This window comes from Pelophylax lessonae (genome assembly GCF_965119305.1).
Source record: "Pelophylax lessonae genome assembly, chromosome: 5".
Classification (NCBI taxonomy): Eukaryota; Metazoa; Chordata; class Amphibia; order Anura; family Ranidae; genus Pelophylax; species Pelophylax lessonae.
In genome coordinates, this window is record NC_138772.1 from 286,601,421 (window position 1) to 286,617,967 (window position 16,547).

A 16,547-nucleotide genomic window follows, 5' to 3' on the forward strand; every position below is an offset into this window, starting at 1 on the left:
CAGCCGACCAGCTCTTCAGCCAGATCAGTCGACGGTTAAGCACCGCGACACTAGATAGGCGTGCTACCAAAGGGGCCTCATTTAAGGCCGCATCGCACAAATACATGACTCCTTGGTGAATTTGATCCACCATATCCAGCCTGGCAGGTGGGACAGAATCAGACACGAGGTTGCTCCTAAGCACCTTAGTCCAATCAGCCACCGCCTGAGCCACCAAAACGGACGCGAAAACAGGTTTGAGCAAGGAACCCGCCACAATGTAGGAATGGCGGGCCAGAGACTCCAACCTCCTGTCCGTGGAATCCCGAAAAAAACCGGGGTCTCCTCAGTAGGAATCAAGGTAGCCTTGTTCAATACTGCCACAGTGTGATCCGCCTGTGGAGGCACACACCATCGCGATTCAGTAGCCGATGCAAAGGGATAAAGTAACTTAAATCGACTAGGTACCAGGAATGGACGCTTTAAAGTGCCCCACAGTTCATTAACAGTGTAATGAAACTCAGCGGGGCAGGAAAATACCTGCGCCGACTTGCGGGTCCTGTGTGTCCCAAATGATGACACAATGCCCGGAGGACTGGGCTCATCCTCCAAATGTAAAGTTTCCTTAACAGAAACAATCAACTCATCCATGGTCGTGCGTTCTTAAGGCGACCCCGGGGGAGAAACATCAACCCCCTCCGCCTCCCCCTCAGACCCCAGCGGGTCTAAGGATGAGCGAGTCCCTGAAAAGGGCACGCCCGCCGCAGCAGCCATATCACAATCTGAATCAGAGGAGAGAGAGATAATCTGGGCCTCTTCCTAGCAGCACGTTCAGCCATCAGCACCTCCATTTTGGACACTAAGGACGCCACTACAGCGGCCAAATCAGGTATAACAAGGGCCACAGCAGGACTGGGGGCCCCCACCAGGGCTGGAGGAAATTTGCTATCCTGAGAATCCATTGCTCGAGGTGAAAATAACAGTGCAAGAAAAGGGTACTGTCCCTTTAACACCGCTGCGGAGTGCGCAGCCCACCGCTATATTACAGTGACAAAAGACCCCCAATAGGAGAAGAAAACTGAGCCAGAAATGACAAAACAGAAGGTTATGGAAGAGACAGTCTGCAGAGCCCCACAGAGTGTTACCACCTAGATCGCTGCTTCAGAGGAAAAGGAAGTGAGATCATGAGAGGCTGAACTATAAGCTGCAAAAGACCCAGGGAAAATGGCTACCCATAGAACTGAATGGGAGACTTCGGGAAAATGGCCGCCGACATGTGCAGGGAACGATCGTTCTGCCACACGCAAGATGGCGCCGGATGGCGCCAAAACAGCATGTAAATCAGCCCACAGTGAAGCCAACATGCTTGCCCAAATTAAAGATGGCGGACCACGCAGGTTTTCCCCGCTGCGGCCACCACACACACAAAGTCTGCACCCCCTAACACACACCAAAGTGACACAGGGGAAGGGGCCCCCACACAGGTACACAGCACCGCAGCGCATGTATAGAGAAGACCCCAACAAGGATCACAATAGGCACAGACACGGGGGACACACAGCAACACAGGACTGCCACCCCAAACAGAGGCCCCACACAGAAGTACTTACTTGTACCAGATGGCGTGGGGTGCCTCTCAGAACGGAAGGCTGCTGTCCTCAACTGACAGGGAATGCCGTTTGCCAAGGACATTACACTGCATATCGCAGATTTGTCCAGTGAGATAGCCACCTCACAGCTGCATCCCTGCTGCGAGCAGGGATGGGTCGTTCATAATGCTAGGATGGACCATGGCTGAACGCTCGATGGCGGGCTGGGGGTCCATCTGACCCTCTGCCCTGGAGAACCAGGGCGGTCAGTCCGAATCCCAGCTCCGCATGAATCCATCTTCATCCGAAGAAATGACTAACACTAAAGCTGACAAAATAAACAGCTAGTACAAGAAGAAAAAACTGACATTTTTCAAAAGAAATCAAATAAAGAAGATTAGAAGGCTGAGACTGTAGCCCCAGCACAGGGAAAGCCTAACTACTCCTGACGCTAGGCAGAAAGAAAACTGAGTTGGGAGTGGTCAATGCAGGGGGGTATTGACTAAGTGGGACAGCCCCCATGGGTGTGTATATGCAAATGTCTTTGTTCTTTTGACTAAGTATTATGCCTAGCTACTCCTGCGGAGCGGAAGTCAATACCGAATAGTGATGACTTAGAGGTGGCGGCGACTGTCGGAGGACGTAAGAGAAAAAGAACTAGCTAAGAGGGGATTTCCTTCACATTGGAAAGACAACCTTCTACATTCTGTTGAGTCTACAAGAAAGGAAGTGGAGGGAATACTTCCTAATGAGACATAGTTGACAAAACAAATTTAAAGTGGCTTTAACCCTCCCCTCAAATAATGTTTTGGCTTTAGATATACTATAAAGCGGAACTTTGCCCATAACAACTTGATAAAAAATAATGTTTTTTTAGCAAGGAACATACTGTACATGCTACATTAATAACCAAAATTAGTTTGTGCTGTAAATTGCCTCCAGCATTGTTCCTGTTTCTTCTTGCCAGAGGCTGCCATTTTACTGAAGCCCAGAGCCCCCGAACAGCAGTAAATCATAAAGCGGAACTAAACCCATCTTTTTTAACGGTTTCAAAATACTTACATTCCTGGACTGCTAACTGTCACATTTGCTTGTGTCCTCAACCATCAAATAGCTGGTGTCATTACTGATCACAGGTGCAGCACCCTGGCAGTTGCAGATCAAATAGTAGCTAAGATGGCAGCTTCCTTGGCTGTAAAGGATAGGAGGGTTTTGTTTCGTTAAAGCTGAACTTTACCCATGACAACTTGATAAAAAAAATAATGTTCTTTAGCAAGGATTATACCTTCCATATTATTAATTATGCTACCAACATTAGATGATTAGTAATTAGTTTAATTCTGCTTTAAAGCTTTCGGCAGATCTACAAACTAAAGTTGGATACACACTATACAATTTTCTTTAGAATTTTTTCCTTTAGATTTACCAAAACCATATAATAGGTCAAACCTAAACACTTTCAATTTGTATGCAATCAGGCAGGCCCTTGCACTACTTAGTTGAAGGTAAATCTAAAGGAAATCTAACAACAAAAGTTGTATAGTGTGTATCCAGCTTTACCAATGCCTAAAAATGCCTAAAAATAGAGAGCAACTGAGCATGTGCAGAGCAGGGTGAGGCCGTGTATTACTGGATTCAGGGCCGGTGCAAGGATTTTTGACACCCCCGGCTCTGCCTTTGACTGCACCCCCTTTCCCCTGCCCATGTATACGGTGTAGGTGGCAGGGGTCAGGAGTGTGTAATGCACAGAATGCAGGGGAGTGCGGGGTGCACTACACATAGAGTGCTGGGTTGCAGGATGGGCTATGTACTGTGTGCAGGGTTGAGCGATGCACTACGTACTGCGTGCAGGGTTGCAGGGTGCTCTTCGTACTGATTGCAGGGTTGAGGGGTGCCCTAGGTAGTGCATGCAGGGTTGAGAGGTGTGCTAGGTATTGAGTGCAGGGTTGAGGGGTTTGCGCTAAGTATTGAGTGCAGGGTTGTGGGGTGCACTAGGTACTGCGTGCAGGGTTGCAGGGTGCGCTTTTTAGATAGTGCAGGGTTGTGGGTGCACCAGGTACTGAGTGCAGGGTTGAGGAGTGTGCTACGTGCTGCGTGCAGGATTAAGGGGTGTGCGCTAGGTAATGAGGAGGGGGGAGAGGAGAGGGGGATGGAGAGTAGGAGGAGAGAAGGGGGGTGGAGAGGAGGGGGTGTATGGAGAGGAAGGGGGAGGAGAGGGGGGGGAGGTGTATGGAGAGGAAGGAGTGGAGGAGAGGAGGGGGTGTATGGAAAGGAAGGGGGGGAGAGGTGAATGGAGAGGAGGGGGGAGGAGAGGGGGGGGGAGAGAAGAGGTGGAGAGGAGGGGGTGTATGGAGAGGAAGGGGGGAGGGGAGGAGGGGGGGGGATGGAGAGGAGGGGTGAGAGAAGGAGAGGAGGAGGGGTGGAGAGGAAGAGGGGGGAGAGAGGGGGGCTGGATGGAGAGGGGGGAGAAGGGGGGGAGAGAAGAGGTGGACAGAATGAGAGGAGGGGAGGGGGGTGGAGAGGAGGGGGTGTATGGAGAGGAAGGGGGAGGAGAGGGGGGTGGATGGAGAGAGGAGGAGAGAAGGGGGAGAGAAGAGGTGGAGAGAAGGAGAGGAGGGGTGTAGGGAGAGGAAGGGGGGAGGATAGGGGGGTGTATGGAGAGGAGGGGTGAAGGAGAGGGGGGTGGATGGAGAGGAGGGGGGTGGATGGAGAGGAGGTGGAAGGAGAGGGGGTGGATGTAGAGGAGGGTGGATGAAGAGGAGGTGGGTGGATGGAGAGGAGGGGGGGGAGAGGGGGGGTGGAGAGGGGGGGAGGAAGTGTATGGAGGAGGGGGTGGATGTAGAGGAGGGGGAGAGGAGGAGGAGGAGGGGGTGGATGGAAAGGAGGGGGAATGAGAGGGGGGAAGGAAAGGAGGGGGGGAGAGGGGGGTGGATGGAGAGGAGGGGTTGGATGGAGAAGAGGGGGGAGGAGAGGGGGGTGGATGGAGAGGAGGGGAGAGGAGAGGGGGTGGATGGAGAGGAGTGGGGCGGATGGGGAAGGGGGGGAGTGGATGGAGAGGATGAGGAGGAGGGGGGGTGGATGGAGAGGAGGAGGAGGGGGGATGGAGAGGAGGGGGGGGGGGGTGGAGAGGAGGGGGGTGGATGGAGAGGAGTTAGGAGGGAGTGGGTGAATGTGGAGGAGGGAAGTGAGAGAGACCTCTGCACTGTCTGCAGCCCCTGTCTGTAGGAAGGTGTATGTGACACAGACAGTATAGTACCTCCATACCAGCAGTGGGCAGGTCCCATTCTCGTAGTTGGGTGAGGAGGACAGGTTGTGGAGCTGCTTCTTCCAGGGGATCCGATTGCAGGCAGATGCAGCAGTCCCCGGCTGCCTGCACTTCCCGCCTATCCTCGTTCTTCGGCTCCCGGCAGCCTGTCCATCGGTCCTGGGAGGTCCTGCCCTCGCTGCTTTTCCTCCCCGTCGCCGCCGCTGCCTCTTGGAGCCGGGTGCTATCCCGCTCCCCGCACCCCACACCTGCTGCCACCTGACTCAATGCTCGTCAAGGGCAGCACCCGACTGGTCAGTCCGCCCTGGACCATAGAGTGCCAGTGGGGGGAGCTGCAGGGAGAAGGGCACAGCCAGCGTGTCCCTGTCAGGGAATTAGATGGAGCCAAGTGATGGAACGGCCGGTGGTTGGAAGCTATGCCCGCAGCCCTCCCCTATAACACCACTGAGCGCCCCCTACTGAAGTGCACTCTAGGCCGGCGCCTACCTTGCCTATAGGTAGCGCCAGCCCTGACTGGATTGTAAACAGTATAGACACTTATTTCTAATGTTTTAGCTATACCTGCAAAAGTGGCCAGCCCAAAGTGTCCTAGCAGGACTTGAAGTGATATTAAAGTTTTTTTTTTTAATTACCAAACATGTTATACTTACCTGCTCTGTGAAGTGGTTTTGCAGAGCAGCCACACTCTTCTTGGGTCCCTCTCCAGTGCTCCTGGCCCATCCCTCCTGCCCAGTGCCCCCCCACAGCAAGAAGCTTGCTATAGGGGCACCTAGGCCAAGCTGCTGCTCTGTGTGTCCATTCAGACACAGAGCCGTGGCTCGGCCCCGCCCCCTCTCTCTCCTCATTTGCTCACTGACTTTGATTGACAGCAGTGGGAGCCAATGGCGCCTGCTGCTGTCTCAGCCAATGAGAAAGTACTCTCGTGCGCATCGCTGGATCGAGATGGGGCTTAGGTAAGTATTAGGGCAGCTGCTGCACACAGGTTTTTTTTTTTTTTTCTATCCTAGTGCACAGAACACATTAAAGCGGAGCTCCAGCCCCCCACTCCCACCCAAAAATTTAAAATCATCAGCTAAAAATACTGTAACTGCTGACTTTTATTATTAGAACACTTACCTGTCCAGGGATCCCACAATGTTGGCACCCCAGCCGATTTTTAATCAATTCTTGGGTGCCGCTGCCGCCATCCCAACTAAGGGAAACCGGCGGTGAAGCTTTGTGGCTTCACAGCTGGTTTCTTTACTGCGCATGTGTGAAGTGCACTGCAGTTTCTGAATGCCCCGGCGGCAGTGGAAGGAGGAGGGGGAGCGAACTTTGCCACGGCAAGGTCTCTAGGAAATGGGAATGAGTATCTATCAAAAAACAAGTACCTGCTCCCACTTCCCCCCTGAAAGGTGCCAAATGTGACAGAGGAGATAGGGGGGAGTAAGCAAACAAGCGAAGATTCCTCTTTTGAGTGGAGCTCTGCTTTAAGATGAGAAAAAAAAAAAAAACTTTTTGCCTTTAGAACCATTTTAATTTTCTGACTAAAGTTCCACTTTAAATTCTGTTTGCTGAGGAAGCAATAAACAATCACTATTATATGTTGACTAAAGATGGGTTTTGGACGGTTACAGACTAGACTGTACTTATCAAAAACACCAGCAGGTGGCAGGCGGACCTTATACTTATTGCGTATCCCACACCCAAGATGGTCGCCAAAGCTTCATGTTTGCACTGGGAGTGGCCGGGAAACAGGAAATGGTTTATGGGGAGACCGGAAAAAGGAAGTGACATAGAGAAAACGTGACAGACAAGTAGCTGTAAGTACTGAGTGTATGTTGTAAGGATTTTTTAATGATGGACAGTGACGGATGGGGCAGAGCTGGATACACTGTCCTTTATGTAGATAGGTGTTCAGAGCGCTGAGTGTGAGCCATAGAAAGCTTTGTGTGATCTGTTCGTACAGTACACGGGTGATTAATGTATTCATGGATCCTTTGGCGTACAAAGTACAGCATGCTTCAGCATTCAGTGATTAGCTACACAATAAATGTCATGTCAAATGAATGCTCCCACTCTATACATGTGTCTGGGTGATTGCAGTCAGTAATGTGTGCATTCTTCTCATCTGATCAGATGTGTAATAATAATAATTCTTCTTCCTGCTCTGCTGACACGAATGGTGGAATTCTTTTCAGCACTTCCTATCCTTTTATGGCTGACTCACATTAATGACTACTTGCACATGATACTCCTTATTTGAGCATCTACTTTTTCACAGGTTTTTTTTTTTTTAAATGTTTTTAAATGTATTTGCGTCTATTTATGCAAATTTTAGCATATGCGTTTTGGCATTTCTGCGAGCAAATGAGCGAAAACCTGTCTTCTCGTTTTTGTTCTTTAACCGGTACCCTTCCCCACTTCAGGGAAATTAGGTCCCCCTCCTCCTACACCCCCCCCCCCCCCCCTGCCGTTGAGCCAATCCAAATGCGTAGCGCGCTTTGCGCATGGGTTCCATTACTGGCAATGGCGGCAGCAGCAGCACCTGATAGCCGATGGAAACATCAGCTGCGGTGCCGACATCGCTGGATTTCAGGCCAGGTAAGTGTCCTAATATTAATAGTCAGCAGCTACAGTATGTGTAGCTGCTGACTTTAATTTTTGGAGGGGGCGGGCAGAACTCTGCTTTAAAACATGCAACAGATTCAGGTAGTTAGGGATGCCACTATTAGGCCGCTTACACGTGATAGTACTGATTGAGCATCTACTTCTGCAGACTTTTTTTTTGTATGTATGTGCGCACATTTTAGTGTTAACGAATTTGCGTGCAAATGCGCGAAAACCTATTTCTCTATCGCTCATTGACAGACGTAGTCTTCTTGATTCTCAAGAGCTGGGTTATGTTGTCTCCGCAGGAGTAGGACTAGGCAGAATGACAAAACGTTCTGGCTCCACCCTAGGGGCAGTCCCTGAGGGTATATCCTCCCTCTCTCTGCTACAGGGAATCAGTTTTTTTCTGTCTAGTCAGGAGTAAGGACCTAAGTTCCTTGCTGGGATCTTTTGGTCCTGGCAAGACTTTTTTTCTTTTTAGGTAGTTTTCTCCAGTGTTTTTTTCCTGTGAGATCTTCAAGCAAAAATGCCGGACTGGGCGACACTTGTGGTCACCCCAGCCGGCCTACGAGCGCGCGCAGACCATGGCATTGCGCTTGGTCGGCCGCGACATATTCAAGTAAGTATGCGGGGCCGGGCGACGGGCTGGATGTTGAGATCCAGTGGTCACCCCGGTTTCTGCCTAAGAGCGCGTGCAGACCAGTGCGCTGAGTCGGCCGCGACGGAGTCCCAGTAAAGGGACTGACTTTGCGAGTTAAAAGCTCGCTTGGACGCCAGGTACCAGAGAGTCGAGGCGTCCACAAACCCCCCACCCCGGTGGAGAGGGTATTGTGAAGAGAGGGTGCCTGTCGGTTCGGTATGGTGAGTAAACGTTCCCTTTTTTCCTCATTATGAGGCAGTATATATTATGGGCCCCTCCATATATGGTCAGTATATATCTGATACTTACAAGTCCCCCTTGTAATACAGCATGTGTTTGTGGGAAGTGGACTTGGTTCAAGAGCTAACACTCTACCCAGCAGACTGTAACATTACAGCAGACATAGGAGGTATAATCCTACCTTATGTGCAGTGTATCTCTGTAGATCCATATGTCACCTCTTAGCAGAGTGCAGGTGGATGTGCTGGGAAGACGATATCGGCGGTCCGCCGCCATTTTGCCGTAGACCGAATGCATGTATGTCCTCAGGTCACGCCGGCCGCCATGTTTTTGGAGTCTTATGTCTCTTCTATGGGGGCGGCCATGTTTTGTGAGCCCAGCTACCTCGTGGAGGGCTGGGAACGCCGGAAGGCGTACACAGGGGGCGGAGCCACGCCTTCTGCCCGGGAAAAAGCAAACAGCTCCTTCCAGTCTGTGTAAGACAGACGCTGACTGCAGTTTGTTGGAAACTGCACTGCATCGGTTGGTGAGCCTTGGGGGTCCCTCTCTCTCTCTCTGGGATCGAGAAGCAGGTACTCTGAGGGGCGCTATTGCGCTAGGGGGAGACACACAAAAAAAAAAAAAAAAAAAAAAGAAAAAGTTTTTTTGTTTTTGCTGGCAATGGTGTCCTGTATTAACATGGACCCTGCCACTCAGGTATCTCCTCCGGATCCCCTCGAGGGGTCTGCGGGATCCTCCAGCACCCCATTGACAATTGAATCTTTGTCAGCTATTATGGAAACTTTTGTGTCCCGGGTGGAAGTGGCTTGTCAGGGACAGGGCGCAAGAAAGCGACCCCCGCCTAACCCCTTATTATCTGAAACTTCGGATTCAGACTCTGAGTCTATTTCTGCAGTTGCAGGTACTTCATCTGGTATTGGTGTCTCGGGTCCTGTCTCTTCAGACAGTGAGGAGGATGTTTCGGCATCCGCCATAGCCCGAGAGGAAGCGTTGGTAAACGCACTCATTGTATCTGTTCAAGAGACTTTAAGGTTACAGGGTATTCCATCAGAAATAGCTGAAACTGAGATCCCTTTTGGGACTAAAAAGCGCATCAAAGTGGCGAAGGTTTTTCCATTGCCCAAATGTTTTGGCAATCCAATCGAAGAAGAATGGCGTCTGCCAAAACGCACTTTTAATATTTCTAAACGCATTGACAGGCGTTATCCGTTTGAGGAAACCCTTATTAAGAAATGGACAGAACCACCTGTGGTGGATTCACCTATTGCTAGATTGAATAAAGCCACGGTTATTCCTTTAGAAGACGCTCCGTCTTTTAAAGATCCAGTGGATCGCAAGATAGAAGCTATGTCTCGCACCATGTTTTCCTTGATTGGATCAGCTTTCAGACCAATAATTGCTATTGGTCTGGTTTCGCAGGCTGTAACTGAATGGACCAAGTGGTTACGCCGGGACTTAGAAGAAGTCCCTCAGGCGGTATCAGATTTGTTGGAACAAATGATACAGGGGTTACAGTTTGTATGTGATGCGGCGTTAGACGCCACTCCATTAATGGCGCGAGCATCAGTCTCAGCAGTGGTTCTCAGGCGTACACTGTGGCTAAAAGGTTGGTTAGCCGACCAAGGTTCCAAAAAAGCATTGGCTAATATCCCCTTTTCAGGAGAGCGTCTATTTGGAGCCAACTTAGATGAGATCATTAAGGATCTCACCGGTGGAAAAAGCACCTTTTTACCGCAAAATTTTAAAGGTAGAGGAACTCGTCAAAGACGAGGGCCTTCTTTTTCTGCTCACAAGAGGTTTTTTCGTCCAGCGGGTGAAAAAACTAAGTCCTCCAAAGCTCCTGCAGGAGGCGTCAGGGGTCGTTGGTCGGGCAAGCAAAAGCCCGCCCCCTCCAGACCTGAAGATAAACCATCCAAAGCCTGAAGGTGCGCCCCCACCCATAACTGGGGTGGGGGGACGTCTTCGCCGGTTCCCGGATCCATGGCTTTCCAGAATCCCGGACAAATGGGTTTGCGAAGTCATAAGGTCAGGGTACAAGATCGAGTTTCGATCTCTCCCACCGGCGCGATTCTTCCCTTCCAATATCCGTCTATCCGCAGATCGTTTAGAAGATCTGCGGAGAGCAGTCACAGATTTACTACAACAAGGAGTGGTAGTCCACGTTCCTTGGACAGAACGGTTTCAAGGGTTTTATTCAAACCTGTTTACAATACCCAGGAAAGAGGGCAAAGTGCGTCCAATTCTGGACTTAAGAGCACTCAATTCTTTCGTCAACATAAGAAGATTCAGAATGGAGTCCATTCGCACGGTAGCAGCCTTCCTGCATCCAGGGGATGTCCTAGCGTCCATAGACATCAAGGACGCCTATCTTCACATTCCCATTTTCGCAGGACATCAGTGTTTTCTACGCTTTTCCGTAGAGGAGAACCACTATCAGTTTGTGGCGTTACCTTTCGGTCTCGCCACGGCTCCGCGGGTCTTCACAAAGGTGTTGGCACTTCTGCGCCAAAGAGGTATATCGATTCTAGCTTACCTAGACGATCTTCTGCTTCATGCAGAGTCTCCTCAGACCTTGCTACAAAACATAGAAATTACTATGATTTCTTTACAGGAATTCGGGTGGCTGGTGAACCAGCAAAAGTCATTTCTGGTTCCCACCCAGAGGCTCGAATATCTGGGTCTAATTCTAGACACAGTCAGGACGAGAGTTTTCCTTCCGGTAGGGAAACTTCGAAAGATTCAATCAGCAGTCCAGTTGTTACTGTCCAACAGCTGGTCTTCCCTTCGGACGTGCATGAGGGTTCTGGGGTTGATGGTGGCTTCATTCGAAGCAGTCCCATTTGCCCAGTCCCATACCCGAATTCTTCAGCAAGAGATTCTTCTCAGATGGAATCGGAATCCGGAATCCCTGGACAATCAGATACGATTGAGCAAACAGACCAGAGAGTCTCTGGTTTGGTGGCTTCGGTCTCCAATGCTCAGCCAGGGAAAGTCATTTCTGCCAATATATTGGACGATAGTGACCACGGATGCCAGTCTATCCGGATGGGGAGGAATTCTTGGTCAGTTATCTGTCCAGGGACTTTGGTCCCCGGAAGAATCCAGGTTACCGATAAATGTATTGGAACTGAGAGCGATCAGACTTTGTCTGATTCACTGGACCGAGCAGCTCCAGGGCAGCCCGGTTCGGATCAAGTCGGACAATGCCACGGCCGTGGCTTATGTCAATCATCAGGGGGGCACCAAGAGTGTCCGAGCGGCCAAAGAAGTGGCTTGCATTCTTCGCTGGGCGGAACGATTTGTTCCAGCAATCTCTGCGGTGTTCATTCCGGGGGTGGAGAATTGGCAGGCAGATTATCTCAGCCGTCAGACCCTGGATCAGGGGGAATGGTCCCTCCATCCAGACGTTTTCCACCAGTTGTGCCTACGGTGGGGCACCCCGGATGTGGATCTGTTGGCATCACGATTCAACAGGAAAGTTCAGAGATTCGTGGCTCGCTCCCGCGATCCTCTAGCAGAAACCGCAGACGCACTGATCGCCCCGTGGGGGCAATACCAGCTAATATATGCCTTCCCTCCTCTCGCGTTACTGCCAAGACTTCTTCGCAGGGTAGAGGAGGAAGGAATCCCAGTAATCCTGGTAGCTCCGGACTGGCCTCGTCGAGCTTGGTACGCCGACATGGTCAGACTGGTGGCGGACGTCCCATGGAGACTTCCTCTCAGGGAGGATCTACTGTCTCAGGGACCGATCTTCCATCCTGCTTTACGATCGCTGGCTTTAACGGCCTGGCTATTGAGACCCAGGTGCTGAAGGACAAAGGTTTGTCAGCTTCAGTTATTCCTACTCTAGTTGAAGCAAGGAAAGCGACTTCCAGAAAGATTTATCATCGCACATGGAAGTCCTACATTGCATGGTGTGAACCTTTGGGGTTCCGTCCTCGGTCTTATTCGATTAGTCGAATATTGGCTTTTCTGCAACAAGGGGTTGAGCAGAAACTGGCCTTGAGTACTATCAAGGGTCAGGTCTCAGCATTAGCCATCTTCTTTCAGAAGCCTTTGGCTACTCATTCCTTGGTGCGGAATTTCATCCAGGGGGTGCGACATCTGGCTCCGCCAGTGCACGCGCCGTTACCCCCCTGGGATCTTAATTTAGTGTTGTCGGTTCTTCAGAAACCTCCCTTTGAAGATATTAGGGAGATTCCTCTACCCACGTTGTCCCAGAAGGTGGCCTTCTTGGTGGCTATTACTTCTGCACGCAGGGTGTCAGAACTGGCCGCATTATCTTGTCGTTCACCATATCTGGTGGTTCATAGAGATAAGGTGGTTCTTCGTCCGAATCCATCCTTCCTACCAAAAGTGGTTTCAGAATTTCATCTGAATGAAGAAATTGTATTACCTTCCCTGTGTCCTAAGCCCAGTCATCCTCGGGAATTTGCTTTGCACTCCTTGGATGTGGTCCGGGCGATCAGGGTATATTTGAAAACGACAGACTCGTTTCGCAAGACGGATTCACTTTTTGTGATCCCAGATGGACCCAAAAAGGGGTTGCCTGCATCTGCCGCGACCATTTCCAGATGGATCAGACAGACGGTAGTGCAGGCTTATTCTATTAAGGGTCGGGAGCCCCCGTTCCCTGTTAAGGCGCACTCCACTCGGGCACTTAGTGCGTCATGGGCCTTTCGCCATCAGGCGTCAGTGGTCCAGGTGTGCAAGGCGGCTACCTGGTCGTCGGTGCATACCTTCTCTAAACATTATAAAGTTGATGTAATGGCATCGTCTGATGCCTCATTTGGCCGCAAGGTTTTGCAGGCCGCAATTTGAGGAGACCAGTGGTCTACCTCGAGGGTTTTTTTCCGTTGGAAAATTTTTTCTTTAGCCTCATTCTTTGTTTATAATGAGCCTTTAAAACTTCTAGTTTGGCACCGGTTGGGCCTTCTAGATTGGATTTGATTTTGTCAATCCCACCCCTCATTTGTGGCACTGCTTCTGGATGTCCCAGCTCTTGAGAATCAAGAAGACTACGTCTGTCAATGAGCGATAGAGAAAAATGGATTTTTGTAAGAACTTACCGTAAAATCCTTTTCTCTTAAGCTCATTGACAGACGTAGTACCCGCCCCTCTATCATTGAGTTGGGTTGGGTTAAATTCTCTGTACTGCTTTAAACAGAACTGATTCCCTGTAGCAGAGAGAGGGAGGATATACCCTCAGGGACTGCCCCTAGGGTGGAGCCAGAACGTTTTGTCATTCTGCCTAGTCCTACTCCTGCGGAGACAACATAACCCAGCTCTTGAGAATCAAGAAGACTACGTCTGTCAATGAGCTTAAGAGAAAAGGATTTTACGGTAAGTTCTTACAAAAATCCATTTTTTTGCATTCTTCTGCACGATATGTAAATGGCCATTTGCAGACATTTGTGTGGATTTGCACGCATGAGGTGTAATTTGCTGACCAGAAAAGCAGATTTTTCTATAACTTTTTTTTACTCAAGAATGCATGGGGCTGGTTTACGCACCTGTGTGTATAGGCACATTACAACTTAGGGCTCTTTCACATGGAGCGGACCGCATTGTGATCCGCTCCGGCACTTTTTTTTTTTCACGGAGCGGATGACACATACGCTCCGTATGTCCGCATATCATCCCATCCGTTTGCGGATGATATACGGACATAATGTATGTCTATGGGCATTGCGGATGACACCGCTGACATCCGCTTTTGCATCCGTTCCATTTTTTAAACGGAAGAAAAATAAGGTTCTGTTCGTTCCAAAAAACGGAACAGAACTGAAAGGACGAAAATGCCATTGACATACATTATGTCCGTAAATTGTCCGCAAAAAAATAGGATGATATACGGACATGCGGAAGCCCATGTATAAGGGCCCTAATTGGCTGTATTTAGGCTTAGTAAAAAAAAAAAAAAAAAAGCTGTACTGAGCTTTTTCAAGCTGCAGTTTGCAAGAGACCTAAAAGCTCACTGCGTTAAATAAGAAAAAACTGCCACCATTTTTAGTGGCACATGCAACAGATTCAGGTAGTTGTTCGCGATGCCATAATTAGCTCACTTGCACATGATACTCCTGTTTGAGCATCTACTTTTTCTGACTTTTTTTTTTTTTTCTGTATGTATCTGCGCATCTTCACATGCATTTTTGCGTATATGCGTACGTGCAAATGCACGAAAACATATTCTCTCATTCTGCACTATATGTAAATGGACATTTGCACTTATTTTTGCATATTTGCGTGCATGAGGTGTAAATTACTGACCAAAAAAGCTGATTTTTCTTTTCTTTTTTTTTTTCTGAAGAATGCACTGCACTTGTTTACCCACTTCCCGCCCGCCCTATTGCAGATTGACGGCGGGAATGTGGTTGTATTATCCTGACCAGACATGACGGCAACAGGATAATACAGCTCTGCGCGCCCCCCGGGGTGCTATCGGTGATGCGAGGTGTCAGCCTGACACCCTGCATCTCCGATCTCGGTAAAGAGCCTCTGACGTAGGCTCTTTACCATGTGACCAGCACGGCTGGTCACATAGTAAACAGGAACAGCCGTTGATCGGCTTTCCTTAGTTCGTGCCTGACAGGCACGAGTAAAGGAGCGCCGATCGGCGGCTCCCCTGACGGGGGGGGGGGGGGTCGGCACTGGTAATCAGATCATTGATTACCAGTGCAGACCCTCGGGGGGGGGGGGTGCCACTAGAACCACCAGGGATGCCCACCCATGACCCCATGGATGCCCACTATGGCCACCAGGGATGGCAATCAGGGCTCAGGGAGCCCCTTATTGCCCTCCCTATCAGTGCTGCCCACCAGTGCCCATCATTGCCATCTTTCAGTGTCGCCCATTAGTGCCCATCAGTGCTGCCCATTAGTGCCCATCAATGCCGCCTATCAGTGCCCAGCAGTGCCGCCTATCAGTGCTCACCAATGCTGCCTATCAGTGCCACCCCATCAGTGCTTCCTCATCAGTGCCTGTCAGTGCAGTCTCATCAGTGCTCATCAGTGCAGGAAAAAGCGTATTTATTTACAAAATTGTATAACATAAACAAATAAACTTTGTTTTTTTTTTCAAACTTTTCTGTCTTTTTTATTTGTTTAGCAAAAAGGAAAAAACCCAGAGGTGATCAAATACCACCAAAAGAAAGCTCTATTTGTGGGGGGAAAATGACATAAATTTGGTGTAGGTACAGTGTTGCATGACCGCGCAGTTGTCATTCAAAATGCAACAGCGCTAAAAGGGGAAAATTGGCCTGGGCAGGAAGGGGGTGAAAGTGCCCTGTATTGAAGTGGTTATGCCCCTGTGTGCACATTACAATTAATGTGCTGTATTTTAGCTCAGTAGAAAAAAAAAAAAAAAGCTGTACTGAGCTTTTTCAAGCTGCAGTGTGCAAGAGGCCTTAAAAATTAATGCTATTAGTGCATAAAATTAAAAAAAAAATTACCTTCAGTTCATATATAACTAAACTGTTAGTATTTAAAGTGGAACTAAGTGTAAAATAAAAAAAAAACTTGGATCAGGTGGGCTTTTAATTACAGAAGAGACATGGAATGGGGTTGATTTACTAAAACCGGTGCACTCAGAATCTGGTGCAACTGTGCATGGTAGCCAATCAACTAAAATTCTAACTTCAGCTGTAAGCTCTGACAATAAATCCTGAAATCTGATTGGTTTTGAATGCACAGCTGCCCCAGATTTTGTGCACTCCACTTTTAGTAAATTCACCCCAATGTGTCTTCTGCAATAAAATACACATGCCTGTCTATTTGTAATTCTCTGAAGAACGTACACTGAGCTGTGCATGCGCAGCTCCATTTACATTCCAGCACACTGACAGTGTGCTGGGGTGACTACACTTCCGCACCGGCCAATAAAAACATCTAAAGATTGACACCCAGAAGAACCTGGAGAATATATGCCAGCAAAGGACCTCATGAGCATTGGAACGAAGGTACGTATTTGTGCCTTTTTCTGCTTTAAATAAGAAATGTGGGATAGCAAAAGAAAAAAACCAAACAAGCAAACCTACTCGCCTATATGGCTGCAGCTGTCCTGGGCCGCCTCTAAGACCAAGAACTGAATAATCATATGACCGCTAATCTTTACTGAGCAGAAAGCGGTGACTGTCAGTCACTGGCTCTGCTCTGCCAGTCCAGCACACAAGGAGGGGGTGAAAGCAGCTGGCTCTTGCTCTCAGCTGGTCAGACATCAGGGTGAATCCTGACACTGTCCTGGG